The sequence below is a fragment of the Lagenorhynchus albirostris genome, chromosome 20 (assembly GCF_949774975.1).
Source record: "Lagenorhynchus albirostris chromosome 20, mLagAlb1.1, whole genome shotgun sequence".
Taxonomy (NCBI): Eukaryota; Metazoa; Chordata; class Mammalia; order Artiodactyla; family Delphinidae; genus Lagenorhynchus; species Lagenorhynchus albirostris.
In genome coordinates this window covers 26041233-26057637 of record NC_083114.1, presented here as the reverse complement: position 1 = coordinate 26057637, position 16405 = coordinate 26041233, and positions in this window count along the sequence as shown.

Below are 16405 nucleotides of genomic sequence, written 5' to 3'. Positions count from 1 at the left end.
TCTAATTTCACTGGCTTCTGGACAACATGTCCCATATTAATTTGTTCTATTTGTAAATCATATGTCTGTATTAAGTTATTCTAAGTACTCGGGAACATTCTGGAATAATATTCAAAATATTAATTACATTTCTCTTATCCTTTCCTGAACATATTCCTCTTCTTTCTTCCTGAAAAACTGCACCCTGAATTCAGTGGGTGGAGCTGAGCAAAGTAGACAGAACTTAGGGTGGGGAGGACCACAATGGCTTGGAACAGTGGGGAGGGGGGATCCATACTGGAGGGCTGCTTGGCAAGGAAGTCAGAGTTCTAGTAGGAGATCATCCCCTCAGGGAAGCAATTTGGTGTTGGGGGTCAGAGTGCAAATAGGGTGAGGAAGGCAGTTCTGCAGATGAGAGTCTGAGCTTGGTGTCAGACCCCAAGCAAGGCGGGGAGAGGGTCTATGTGGAATGGTGGCCAATCATGTTATGTCAGAGACATGCAGCTTGATGAGGGCATCTGAATCAAGTCATAAGAAAACAGACAAGCTCAAATTGAGGGACGTACTGCAAAATAACTGGCCTATTTAAGAATGTCAAGGACATGAAAGTCAAGGAAAGACTGAGGAACTGCTCCAAACAGAAGGGTACTAAAGTGACATGACAACAAAATGGAACATATAATTTTGAATAGTATCCTATTATTGTAAGGCACATTATTGGGACATTTGGTGAAACTTGGAGTCTGAGGATGAGATGATAATGTATCAATGTTAATTTCCTGCTTCTTTTTTTTTTTTTTTTTTTTTGCGATACGCGGGCCTCTCACTGTTGTGGCCTCTCCCGTTGCGCAGCACAGGCTCCGGACGAGCAGGCTCAGCGGCCGTGGCTCACAGGCCCAGCCTCTCCGCGGCATGTGGGATTTTCCCAGACCGGGGCACGAACCCGCGTCCCCTGCATAGGCAGGTGGACTCTCAAACACTGCGCCACCAGGGAAACCCCTAATTTCCTGCTTATGATGATTATGTGTGGTTGTGTTGGTTGCCTTTATTTATAAGAAATATACACTATAGTATTTGGGCTGAAAAGGCATCAGGTCAGTATATGTGCTGCTGTGGAAAGTCAAGCTGAGATAAGTTCGATAACTACTCAGCTAGTGGATGAGGTGGGATTTGAACCTTCAGCTGTTGAATTCTTTTCATTTGATATCTCCCTTGCTTCTCTTTGCTGGGTACTTTGTAAGCCACTCTGCATCTCAATTTTTTCAACTGGGAGGTTCACCATAGAGAAAAGCTGAAGATAAAACATGAGATTACCGTAGGGACATTTACAAAATGGCACTCCTCATTTGGTATAACCAGGCTCAGCACAAATTGTGACCACCTCAGAGAGATCTCCTCTGGTGTCTGTTGGATATAAACTCCATGATAGCTGACACTGTCTGTTCAGTTATATCTTCCACAGCCAGCATGGTGCCTGGCAGAGAGGAGGTCCTCAATTAAACTTGTTGGATGAAGATAAAAGAAAGTGAGTACAGTTTATTCCAAGAACTATCCCATAATTCTCCAGGCATCCCCATTTTGAAGGCATCCAATAGCAAATAATCATTTACCAGCAGTCTTCCGGGAATGCTTGAAATTTTGTGCACCTTCCCTGTCAGAAACCCCCGATTAGCCTGCCATTGACCCTATCATTTCAGAGTCTCAAACTGGGGAAATTGTCTTCCTCTGGCTCTTCCTCAAACTGGTGTAAGAATAAAGCTAAATATGTTATCACATGCATTTCTGGTGATAGCAGCAACTCTCTTTGGTCCTGGCTGACCTACATTATGCCTCAACACAGTGATGGGAAGGGTAGAGGTGGAAGTGAGACAGATAGAGCAGTCCAGCTATTAACACTCCTTTCTACAAGGTTAACTGTGTTCTCATTTGCAGACTGAAGAAAAGAGACAAAAAAGAGAGTCTCTTATTTATCTGGATTCACAAAGAAGTTGAATTACTGGATTATGTGAGAGCATAATTGTTGCCATGGCAACAGAACTCTGTCTGTGTTGGTGATTTCACTATTGCATCAAAGATTCACATATGGTTTTTATTTAGTTTTTGGAAGGTGACATATCCTTATTCCAATATCCACGTTGGAATCAAATAAAAGGAAACATTCAAAAGTTAGTGATGAGGTAACAGACGTTTTAAACTCAATGTTCTCTCTTGTTAGCACCACTGAGAAAGTTGCTGTCTTTTAAGGTTTAATTTTGAAGCTTTCCTTTTCTCACATTCTGATGTGGTAAATGGCTGCATGCTATTTCTATCAGACTGACATGATCAGTCAGCCTTCAGATCACAAACATGTTTGCAAACCATCTGTTACATTTACTAACAGAGTGAAACAAAAGATCTGGCACTTGACAGTGTTTCACATATTAACTTTGAAGCCTAATGAATGTGTTCAAATCTGCTGGTATGCTACACTCAACTATCTACATCCCAGAAACTTGCACAGACCTCTACCTAAAGCCCAGTTATTATTTTCCTAAATGCTATAATTATAAAGCAGAAGGCAATCTGCAACCAGCCCATTGCCTTTGATATAGAACCATGTATTACTCTTGGAAAGGGAACTGGATTTGTAAATATTTTATTATATTCTTCTTGAACATAAACATGCAATTATTCAAAAACACTCCTTTTGCTTGTACACTTGAACTGTGCTATTTGCCAGAGATCCATAAACTGATGTCAGATGAATAGAATTAGGAGATTGGAGGGTAAATAGCATTTAGCAGTAATTTGGGGGTAGATGATACTTTGTGTTTAGCTAATGGGCTCTCTAGAGTATGCAGAAAATATTGTTCTGGTTGAAAAGAGATGAGCAACTGGGCAAAGCTTTTCATCATTTTTGGACTGTTTCTTTGCCAGAGAGTCCTACTGAGTAAAGCGTAGGATAAATATATTGTCAGCATGTGGCAGCCATGAGTTATGATGGTACCAAATCCATACATTTGCATAGTGTGCCACTATTTACAAAGTATTCCATTTACATTATTATGCATATTATGCATATTCAATGACCCTGTGGAGGGTAGAACAGTCATTTTCTATTTTCTAAAGATGAGGAAGTAGACTCAGAATCAAGTGAAAAGTTTCACTTGAAATCCCATAGTTAATAAGAGGGAGAGCTGGAAGTAGGATGACCAACCATTCTCCTTTTCCTGGGCAGACAAGTCTTCTGATATATGGAGCTTCAGTTTTAACACTGGGACCAAGGGGTTTCCTGAGTCATGAGACTTTCAGTGTTAAAACTAGAAAAGTCCTGGACAAACCAGGACAAACTGGTCACCACAGCTGGAGGAACTTGAATCAAAGAATTCGGAGCACAATCCTCTTTTCTTTCTTTATACTTCAGAGTTTCACTGGTACTTTTCAATGGTTCAATTTATTCAATGTACATTTGATCTCTCAGACTGCAAAACTAAAGTTTCTTGCCATGAGTTTCACTGGTTTACTTGTTTTACACTATGCACAACAAACCAGGATTCATACCCAGGCTTTTGAATTGTATTCTTCCTTCACAAGAAACCTCAGGAGATGTGCAGGGAAACATTGCACCTTAGAACCTATAGTAAAATTCTTAATTTAATCAGAGAAAAGAAGTAATTTGTAATACACAGCTTTCATTTAGAAACAAACCACATTATCTACACATTGTTCTGTCTCAATGAAATATTTGTGTTGTCACAAGGCTATTGCATATCAATAGCTTACACTGTGAGATGCAAATTAATTCCAGTAGGAGCCCTGATGTATAGATTCTCATTTTTCACTGCCAAGTATAATTTTAATGTCAAAAGTTCTGCATCTAAACCACCACTTTCCATTAGAATGCTATCCTAGCACAAGGTGACATAATCAGGAGCCTTGAAAAGTACGAAGGTCTGGCTTAGCATACAAGTAGGACAAAGAAAACTATATATCACAAGACACAAGACTTTGGACTCTGCTAGTGCTACTAGAAGGCAACCTCTGATGAAAAAGAATGGAAAGGGACAAACTTTGCCAAACTCACTTAATTTGCAGCCTTTGGTTTCTCTGATTCTGTCAGTTATATCAGCAATTTTTGACATGTTCCATTCAGAAGATATTGTTTCTAAATGGTAAACACATGATTAAAAAAAAAAATAACAACAAAAAGTCCAAGTAGTAAACACTGAATATATAGAAGCAAAGAGGCAAGAATTATTTGATGTCTGCTCAATAAAGATTTTTATTGCATTCTGTTTTTTAAGAAAGATATGCAGGTGTAAATCTAACAAGACATATATAAAAAATCATATGCTAAAATGAGTGATGAGAAAATTTTTTTAAAGATCTAAATAAATGGAGAGACAAACCGTTTTCATGGAATAAAAGCTTTAACATAATAAACATATCAATTCTCTCCAACTTGATATACAGGTCCAGTGCAATTACTATAAAAATCCCAGCAAGAAATTTTATAGATATAGACAAGATTATTATAAAATGTATATGGAAATGCAAAGGAACAAGAATAGCTAAAATAACTTTGAAAAAGAATAAAGTGGTAGAAATCATTCTACTAGACTTTATAACTTACCATGAAGCTATGCTAATCAAGACATATTGGTGGAGGGATAGACACATAGATAAATGGAATAGAGTAGAGAGCCCAGAAATAGATCTACACAAATATGTCCTACTGATTTTTGACATAGGGACAAAAGTAATTTAATGGAAGAAAGATAGCTTTTACAGCAAATGATGCTATAGCAACTGGACATCCATAAGCAAAACAAAACAAACAAGCAAAAAACCTTGACCTAAACTTCATAACTTATTAAAACAAACAAACAAACAAAACCTCTAAGTGGATCACAGACTTAAGTGTAAAAGTAAATCTAGAAAACTTCTAGAAAAAAAATAAGAGAAAATCTTTAGGTATGTATGGCTAGGTGAAAAGTTCTTAAACTCAACACCAAAAACACAATCTATAAAAGAAAAAAATGATAAACTGACCTTTGTAAAAATAAAATAAAACAAAAACTTTTGCTCTGAGAATGACCCAGTTAAAAGGATGAAAGACAAGGTACAGACTGGGAGAAAATATCAGCAAACCACATATCCAACAAAGGACTAGTATCTAGAATATATAAAGAACTCACAAAATTCAACAGGAAAAAAATCAAGCAATTCAATTACAAATTGGGCAAAAGATTTGAGGAAATTTTTCAATGAAGAAGATGTACAGATGTCAAATAAACTCATGAAAAGATATTCAACATCATTAGTCATTAGGGAAATGCAAGTGAAAACCACAATGAGATATCACTATATCCCATCAGAATGGTTAAAATAATAATGACAATACTAAATGCTATCAAGAATGCAGAGAAATTGGATATCTCATACATTGCTGGAGGGAATGGAAAATGGTACAGTCACTCTGGAAAACAGTTTGACAGTTTCTTAACAAGTTAAATAAGCAACTACCTTGGGGCCCAACAATTATACTCCTTTGTGTTATCCCAGAGAAATAAAAACTTATCTTCCCACAAAACCTGTACACAAATGTTTATATCAGTTTTATTTCTAACAGCCAGAACCAAAAACAATCCAGATGTCCTTTAATAGGTGAATGGTTAAACAATCCATACCATGGAATACTATTCAGCAATAAAACTATTGGTACATGCAACAACTTATATGAATCTTCAGAGAACTATGCACATGAATAAGTCAACCCCCAAGGGTCATGTAACATTATTTCATTTATATAACATTCCTGAAATGACAAAATTATAAAAATAGAGAACATATTAGTGTTTTCAAGCAGTCAAGTAGGCAGTAGGGACATGGCTATAAAAGGGAAACATGAGTGATCCTTGTGGTAATGGAAATGTTCTATATCTTGACTATATCAATATTAATATCCTGGCTGTGATACTGTACTATAGTTTTGTAAGATGTTACCATTGGGGGAAACTGGGTAAAGGATACATAGAATTTCTCTGTATTTTTTCTCATAACTATGTGTGAATTTATTATTTTGTCAAAATGAAAAAAGGAATTGCAGAAAGATATCCAGCTATAATCTTATAGGATAGCATAACCAAGGTGATTGATGCTTCAGGTGATTTTAGGCACCCAGAATATCCCAGGTAGGTGTCTGGCCTTCTATGTGAGATTTTGCTTACCTCCAGATGACAATGATAGAAAAGAATCAGTGCTGACTGGGAAGCCATGATGTTTAATTTTACATGTTAACTTGAATGGGCAATGATGCCCAGTCATTATTCAGACACCAGTCTAGATTTTGCTGTGAGGTATTTTTTAGATGTGACTAACATTTAAATCAGTAGACTTTGAGTAAAGCAGATTACCTTCTGTAATGTGGGTGGGCCTCATCCAATCAGTTGATGACCTTATGAGAACAGATAGAAAACCCCAAAGAAGAATTTTTACTTCCAGATCACTTTCAGCCTCAAGACTGCAGCATCAACTCTTCCCTGGGTTTCCAATATGCTGGCCTGTCCTGTAGATTTTGGATTCACTAATCCCCACAATCACATGAAGCAATTTCTTAAAATAAATCTCCTCTCTCTCTCTCTCTCTCTCTCTCTCTCTCTCTCTCACTCATTTCTATGGTTCCATTTCTCTGGAGAACCCTAATTAATACAGAAGCAGCCTAAGGGAAACTTTTATAAAAAAAATACCTTGAACCCCCTCAGATACCTATCTGGTCACAATGTCTGTTGTTTCTCTAAGGCTTCCCTCCACTAGTGCAAATTTTCACCTGCAATGACTTCATTTGGGTCAGGGAGTGGTCCTCTCCGAGGGATTTGATCATCTACAGCCAACACTTCTATTCTATAATGGAGATATGGAGAAGGCTAGTTATTCTTAAGACCTTAATCTTTTTGTCAGTTTTCCTAACAGTTTTCTGAGTTCAGTGAAGTTTCTTTATGGAAAGAGTAAATCCTCTAAATAATCAAAAAGTTGCAGGAGGAATTATTTTGACAGTATCTAAGGCAGAAAGGTAGAATGGCGAAGACCTACTGCAAACCAGCAGAGACAGAAAAAAACCCCACCAGTCATGTGTTTCTTTTAAGACATGCACATGCACACCCTCGTGAGCTTGTGTGCACACACACCTACACATGTATACAGTTGTGGAAATCTAGGAAGAGATGCTACACAGTTAGCTATAGCCCGAGGAAGATCTGTTGTTAAAATGAAGGACTCTCCTATCTGAAGGAAAGAAAAACAGGACAATATGTACAAACTAAAACCAAGAGCTCCAATAAGAGTGTGACATTTAAATGCTGCGGATCTCTCCTCTCTAGTATGTGGCAGTAAAGGTTATGTTTTTATCTATATAAACAAAATGTTGCTAAGAAACATCTTGTTTCCAGAACATCTTGCCAGTTAGTTCTAAAAACAAGAGGCAGCTTTGGAAGAGTGGGTAAGAGAACAAAAACAATAAGGACTTTATCCATGAAGTAATGTGAATTTTATAAACGCACATTAGAGAACTTATGCATCCATATGAATATTGTCCTTCGAGCTGACTGCTTTGTGTATAAGGATGAGGAATAGAGGAATAAATGATGGTACAGAATATGTTTTGGCTTCTCTTTGGGAATCACAGCTTCAGGCAGTTTTCAAACCATGCAAGAATGGTGGTCACATAATTTATTGTGTGATGTACTCCGAAAAGCACAGGCTTTGGAAATTGTTTAACCTCCATTGATCTTTATTTCCTCATCTGTAAAATGGATCTAATACCTCACCTTAAGATGTTATTGTGATAGTCGTGGATGATAATAGTAGCTACCATTTTTGAGGGCTTACTTCAGGCACTAGTCTCAGTACTTTATTAAACCTCATAAGCAACCCCATGGAGTAGGTGTTATTAATTATCTACACTTAACCTAGGAAATTGAGGCTTTGTGAGGGTAATTTATCCAAAATCACAATTTAGTAATTGGCAGAGACAAGAGTTAGTTCCAGTTTTCTCTAACTCCCATCCTAAGTCCATATTCTTAACCACTATATTATAATACTTATCAATAATTAAATTGACCAAAAGAGGTCTCTTATGCTATATACATATAGTACATATTGAAAATTGATACATACCATCCCATCCATCTCTGCTCTCTTTTAGAAGTTCAAGGATGGTTGACTTGATTTGTGAATGGTTCTTTTCAAATATAAAAATGACTGGAAGCCATTAGGTAAATTTCTGTGTAATTGACTCTGAAAACAAAATACTCAGGCCATTAAGGCAATTCAAACAGCACACAACTAACCATAGGCAGGTGAGTGTACTTGGCTTTCCAGCTACCTGCTGTTGTAAACAAAGATTGAAAGATCCTCCTTGTTTCAGGTCCTCTCAAAGGAGTTTGACAAGTATAATAATTCTCTACTCTGAGAGGGTCAGTCTACCCACTGGAACATGTAATTAGTTCCCTTCATGTATTGGACTGGTGCCTGGCATTATGCATTTGTTACCTTGGTTAGCTAGAGGTGATTCCTCTGTGTATCTCTGAATATTGAGAAGGAAGATACTAAAGTCACATCTTTCAGAAAGTGAAGTCACTTCATCTATGATAGGAGATGGTGGTGGGTGGTCGGTTGTATTTACATCTTAGAATCTGGATTGATTGCACTATTATTCAAAGACATTGCAAGAGGAAATTCTGGGATAGCTGATGTGATTTGCATAGGAAATAAGGAGTACCTCCCAGGGAATTGATGTCTCATCACTTGGAAAAGACATCAGGCTAGAATAAGACCCTATTCACCTTACAGGAAGGGCTGTTAGTCAACAGGTAACCTAGATATGGCTACACCAGTTGTTTTTTATTTTTATGGCCAACAACCCCCTGTTAATCAGTACCTATTCCTTACCAGTTATTAAATGTTTTGAATATAAGTGAATACTGGTGGTGCTCCTGGAGCCAAAGACAAAATTAAACCCAGATGAGAGTAGACTACTGGTTATGAAGCGGTTGTTGAGATATAAAATACGAGGATTCCCAAGAAGATAATAATTACATCTGACCTGTTATTTTATTTCTATTCTGCTAAAGGAGATACAGTCCCTACTTACATCAGGAAAACAACTCCCAAAGTCCCCTTGTTCTCACAGTATGGAGAGAAAACTGTTGCTATTTATGGTCAAATGAAAAAAAGACACAGTTCAGGAAGCAGTCACCGGCACCAGCATAGCAGACAACTACAGAGTGGGAGCCCTGCTAGAGGAGGGAGGGAAGCAACACACACTGTATGAGACACAGGGAAAAACAGAAGAATCACACAGCTGTGAGGCCTGCAATAGGTGATTCCTGTAATTTTTCTCCAAACAAAATCAGAAAGTGACTGTGAAGTGTTTATTCTCAGGTCATTTGGGGACTTTAGAATGTATATGTTGCAGAATAGCTAATATTTACAGCTCTTTAATTGCAATAAACTTATTTTTAAACCAATATGGTTTAAATTGGGGCTGCTGTAATCAGCAAAGTAGGCTGTCCACGAGGGTGATTTTCTGGGTATTCAAAGCCATTAAAACATGCCATCTCATAAAGTAACTTGGGCAATGGTCATGCATTCTGCCAAAATCCTGCACTGTAAAGCCAGTCCAGCTCACTTAAAAACCCTGTGTTACATGGCCAAGATAAACTAATAGTGATATATCAGCCTTTGTCTTGGCATCATCCTGGAAATTACATAATTCCTTTCAACTCTTCTCCCTCTTTTCTAGCTCTTCTCTTTTCATTTCCACTGATATCCTTCGTGTTTATATGCTGATCATTGTATTCTTTTATAACAGAAACCTGAGATTGTGTATGGAATAACATGAATCACTTACTAGATATGGAGTACCTACTAAACACCTCAAACTGTTCTAAATGTGATGGAACTATGAAATAAAAACAGAAACAAGAAAACCTTTAACAGTGGTGTCTAGCATAGGCAGTCTAGAGTAATGGAAGAGTGGGGGCTTTGGGATCAATTAGACAGTCAGCTAGACCTCATGCTGTTACATTTGTAACTTTGTAAATAAGATTACAATGTTGTGAAGATGAAATGAAATGATGCCTGCCCCTGAAGCTCAAGGAACAGGGTCTGGCACATAGTAAGTGGTCAACAAATGAGACTTATTTAAAGATGATCAAATCTTACTTATTGAAAAAATCATGAAACACTTATTCTAGTTTAGTTCTTCAAACACTATCACTGAACATTTAACATGTCACTTATGGATTAATTTCATCTTCTGTAAAAATTTGGTACAATTAGCCGGTTGAAACTGGGCTTTGAGTCTAGTAACTATGACTATGAACTACTTCCCTCTGTGAAATACAAAATTAATATCAGAGGGAACTTGGAACAATAGAGAATTCTGAGATGACTGACAGAACCTAGAAATGGGACCATCAAGAGTTGTGGAGATATTCTGAAGCCATTTTGAAGCCCAATAATATAAAGAATTAGCACAAATGTGCTTGTGATTAAAAGGCTGAACCAAGAGACAATGAAGAGTAACAGGATTGCACGCAAGAACGTTTTCCTACTTCCCGGACTCTGCTTTCTACTTGTAAACTTTGATTCAGATGTCATGATTTTTAGTTGTCCAAACAAACTCTTTAACAATATGTAATCACAGCTAAAGCAAACAAACAAAATCCATAGAGAAAAGATAATTTCTTCAAGAGGCTCCCATTACTTACTTGAACCTTACAAGCCAAAAAAAAAAGGCACTCCATTCATTCAACGAATATGTATTGATTAATTACTGTGAGCCAGGCACAGTTCCAGGTGTAGAGAATATTGTAATGAACCAGATAACCATTTATTCTGATACATAAATCTTGGTCCAGTTTGGGTTACAGAGGAGATCACAAACAATTAAATCCAATGCAATAAGTACTGTGAAAGGAGAAATCAAGCATGGCATGAGGGATGCAGGAAAATCGCATCATCTAGATCAGCAGTTCTCAGCCAGGAGTGATTCTGCCTTCCTAGGGATTTTGGCAACATATATGGACATATTTTGTTGCCATAGTTGGGGAAGGAGATGTTACTGGCATCTAGTGGGTAGAGGTCAGAGATGTTGCTAAACAGCCTCCAGTATACAGACATCCCCCCACATCAGATGATTATTCATCCTAAAATGTTAATAGTACCAAGATGGAGAAGTTCTGATGTAGATGTAAAGGGTTAGGAAGACCTCCTAAAGGAAATGATGTTTGATCTGAGAGTTGAAGGTTGCGTAGGTGTTAACAATCCATTGAATTTAGCAAGAAGGAGATTGTTATTGTTAGTGACCTTGGTAAGGAACAGCTGGAAATAGTTTGAGGAGTGAGTGGGAAGTGAGAATGTGGAGAGCCAGAAACAATTCTTTTAGAAAGCTTAGCTGGGAAGGAAACAGTACAGAAACTGAAGTAGGGTGGGATGCTGATGGATAATTAAATTTTGCTTAATTTGGTTTAAAGATGGACAAGATTTGAACATATGTAATGCTTATGAGAAAGAACAAGTGGAGGAGGAGATATTAAAAATTCAGGGGGTAGAGGGAAAATTGAGTGAGGCCTCCATATAGTGTACAATTCCATTTATATGAAATGTTCCCAGACAGACAAATCTATAAACAGGGAAAATAGATTGCCTAGGGTTGGGAGGTGGAGGTGAATGGGTCAGGGTAATGTGGAATGACTTCTAGTGGGTAAGGTTATTTTGGAAACGGGTGAAATTTTTCTAATATTGATTGTGGTGACAGTTGCACAACTGTGTAAATATACTAAAAATCACCAAAGGTACACTTTGATTAAGTTGGTGTGTGGAATGTGAATTATGTTTTAATAAAGCTGTTACTTAAAAAATAGAGTGAGAAGGTAGGGTTGGGAAAATATGATTCATTGGAGGGGGGGATGATTTTTAGGTAGGAGAAGGGACAGCTTTTAAGTGACATTAGAGAAGGGAGTAGCTGATGGGTCCGGGTGAAGACTAAGCCTTAAGGTGGCAGGAAGCTGAAGGAGCTCAATGTCTCTTTGGATGTGTGTGAAGCAAATGTGTAGAATAGATGATCAGCTGGGAGTGAGTGAGGAACTGGTGAGATGGGGGAGTTGAGAAGAGTGCACATTTGCTGCCACAAGGAACAGAGAATGTTGAGTAAGAAGTCAGAGTTCTTGTCAGGGAGTACCAGGAGACTAATTGAGTTTGGAGACCGTGACTCTATAGTGGCTCCACTTTGCAGGTCATGTTATTTCCACCAGCCAGCCTGCATATGTGGTAGTCAGAGGACAGGCAATGGCTATAAATGATGCAGACTCCAGGTCTCGTCAGGACAGCACCATGGAAAGACAGTGGGAAGGGTCTGTCGAAGATAATGAGAAGAGTGGGGCTGAAGCATAGACCACAAATCTTAGCTGGGAAGAAAGAATGATGGGACAGTGTTGAATTTCATTTGTACAGTAGGCCAGTATTTTATGACATATTGTGTACTACCGTGGCAACTAAAGTCATAACAGTTCAGGTTTACATGGTGCATTACAATTTGTAGAGCATGTTTGCATGTTTTATTTTGTCTTTCCCTAATGGTGATGTCTGTTATGTTTTATGTCTGTCATTATTTATGCATGTAGCTAAAACCATAGGTTAAATCACCTACCTTCACTAATTAAGGTTATTTTTAGACTTGCATGTCCTACAAACTGCACAGAGTCTAAACAATAAGATGTTTGCCCAGGTTATTTTCCAGGAATTTGGGGTCAGCTGTGTCCAGTTTAAGCTGAGTTCCTTAAGACTGGATAGGACCACTGACCCTTCAACTGGGCATGCACAAGTGTCCACTCAGTGACCTTTTGACATCAGAGGGTTGAAAATTCCACCCTTAGAACATGCAGAGGCCTGTAGCCTAGATACACCTGCGCAGAACCAGGATTACTGCACCTTTACCCAATCACCTTTTTCCACACTCCCCACGCCTTAGAGTGCCCTGCTTCTTTGTTCATTATCCCATAAGTACCCTGAGCCCCTTGCCTTTGGGGAGGAGACTTTGAGATTTGTTTTCCCATCTCCTCACTTGACTGCCTTAAGAATAAACCTTGTTTTTGCTGAAAACCTCGTTGTCTCAGCCTTTTGGTTTGTTGTGCATCGGGCAAAATGAACCTGGTTCAGTAACACAACCATTATGAAATATGGAAAAGGACTCTATCCTTTTGCCCCTGTGTATCCACTCTCCTAACACATACACACAGAGTCATGTCCACAGTAGGCATTTCATAAATGAAATACAACAGTTTTGCTAAGTGTATTTGACTTAAGCTCAGAATATGGTATCAAAATCATCTACATTCAGGTACCAGTTATAGCTCTTCAAGTTGTGTAGATTAGGGCAAATTATCTAATCGCTCCCAATCTTGATTTATTATTTACATTATGTCACTTATCCTAACATCTATTTATTCGTAAGTCTTTCCCAGTAGGATTGCTATTCAGAAGCAAAGGCCACTCTTCTATCCTCCTGTTAGCTGATGCCTTACCATGTTGTCTAGCTCCTCGGCTTCAAGCACAGTATTTGATCTCTTTGTGTTTTTTCTAAAAGCAAAAAAAATATTTATTCCATTTGTTTTACTTAAACAAAAGGCGGTGCATTGTTTTTTAACTAAAAGGAACCTGTATAGCATTGATACACATTAAGTGAACAAGTCCCAGCTGAGCACTTCTTAGATCACCAGTCTTCCCCTAAAGACTCTATTTTCTCTGCAGTAACTGATGCACAGCTGTCAATGGCCCAGAATCGGGCCTCCGGCATGAAGCCAAGAAAGGAAGTCAGAAGCTTGTGCTCTGTTGATGAGGTGATATATTAGTCTGTACACCCTGGTCCTGATTTCTCTGACCTGTTTCTTTGTAGCAGTTTTACAGTGTGGGTAGAAATGGAATGTGCTCCAGGGTCTTCGTTGGTGAGTCCAGGCTTGTAACATCATTGCCCTTTTGATCAAGGGAGAAAAAGATAAGGGGGCTAAGCTCAGCTCTGAGCATGGCTTTGGAAAGCAAGGCCAGAAGGGGTTAGCTGTTACCTGGGGAATGATACTGGTCAGCATTCTAAGCAGGCTGCTTTGTCTCTAACAGGGAGCCAAAAGGACATGTCGCAACCAAAGTGCAGCGCGAAGAAAAATATATCATCACTTGTTGTCTTTACTAAAGCTGCTTTCCAAATTCTTTGCAGTAAAAACTAGGTTATAAAAACCCTCGTTCTAAAAACCCACTTTTGTAGCTATAGGGTAGATACATCTTCTTAGGTGTTTAAAATAACAAATGATAACACTTTGTGTCCGTGTGTGAGTTTATGTGTGCGTTAGAAGGTTGAGAGTCCTCCTAGAATAAAGTATGTGAAAATGCTTTGTAAAAGACAAAGCATTATAAACTTGTAATGGATTATTATTTCTTTAATTGAATTGAATATTCCAAACGTCGACTTCACTTTCTCTATGCCATCCTCCCTATCCCAGTGCTTAACTAATTGTCATAATCTTCCCTAATGTGTTAACTAATAATAGCTAGAGGTATTATATTTCCCTGGGGTGTCTGGATATATATTCTCATATTTATTTAATTATAATTATTATTCTTTTAAAATAATGAAAGTAATACATACTCATTATAGAAATTGGAAAATACATAAAATAATGAAGAAAATAAAATTATCTGTCATTCCTCCACATCGAGATAATCATTTTTATGTCATTTTTTTCAATCCTGTTACTATAGACACTAGGGTATAAAACATTTATATTTTACACTTTGTGATCATTCTGTGTATTATGAATATTGCTTTTTCATTTTAAAATATATGAAGAGATTTTTATCTCATGATTAAATGTTCTTCAAAAATTATTTTAAAGCCTTCATAAGAGTTCATCATATGAACATAAATTATTTTAAAGCTAATTCTCATATCAATGGATATTTTTACTGTTCCAAATTTTATTATTATTTTTTTAAAGTTAACATTTTGACACAATTTTTTTGATTTGTTTTCTTAAATTTGTACTTATCTTTTTAGGATCATGCCTCCAAATGGTATTACAAGTTAATGGGGTATCGAATGTGTGCATATTTAGTAGATCACTCTTTAAGGTACAAATCTTAATCTGGAATGTAAATTTTAGACATTTTATCAAGAGCAGTGGTGAGAAGGACGTGTAGTAATGAATGTTTCCTATACTGATCTAGTATGGAAAGCATAATATGCATCCTTGGCATCTCTAAGTTTATCTGATTTAACTGAAAGTTTTATATGTGTTCTTCAATGACCTGTACATTTGATATTCAATCCCTCCACAACTGGGAGCATATGAACTTGCATTATTTACTATTTGTAGCTTGCACTATATACTCTCAGACTTATGGCTCCTAAAGGAGATAGAATGTGTTACTTGTCTATGGTAATTGCCTCTGTGTAGGTTTAGAAGCTACATATCAAGAGTAAATATTATTTTCAAAGCATCTTTATGAGTATTATATCTAAATTTTGATATTATGCTGATGATTTTCAATTGTCCAAGATCAAAGAGCTGTATCCCTTCCTCTCCCCATGCATTCCTGACTGCTCATCTCTCCCCAACACAGATTATTTTATATAACATAAATATAAGTAAATAAAATGTGGGAAAATGATAATACTGGCATTCTTAATCTGTTTTTATTTTAAGATGACTCTACCCAGGTAATATTGTTAGGGTCTGGTGGCTAAAGCTTTCTGGCCCTTGACCAAACACTATATCTAATATTTCGGCTGACATTTTTTCCTTTTCCTAGGCTGGTTCTGATACTGAACTCAGCAGGTTAATCATGCTTTACCTATGCATGCATAGGTAAAATATGATTAAATTCATTGTTGGAGTGGGGGTACACATACCTCAGACATGACAGTAGTGATGTTCTCTCCATGAGATATGTTGAAGCTAAACAAAAATTTTGATATTGTTTCTATATTGTCTCAAATAGAACCCTGATTTATGTTTCACAATTTGGTTAGCTAATTATATATACTTTTGACAATTCTATCTTACTTTAGTCAGTTATAATGCCTTTTCCCTAATGAGCCATTGGATCATTCCATAAGGATGTTAACTGTAGGAAAGTGAGAAAGCCAAGGGCCCAAGAAGACAGCATCTCACTCAATTTTTATGGGTGCAGAGCATCTTCTATTGTGGGGCCTTTGAATTTTGATGTTTACTGGTCTCTCCAAATCTGATTCTATGTTTCAAGGTACATATTCCTACTCTGGGTTTGATAATTCAATAGCTGCTGGTCCTTGTCCTGTCTCAGTCGTTGGAATATTGCAGGATCACAAAGACCAATCGTGCTGATCCTGGGAAGTCATGTCCAATTTTAGAGT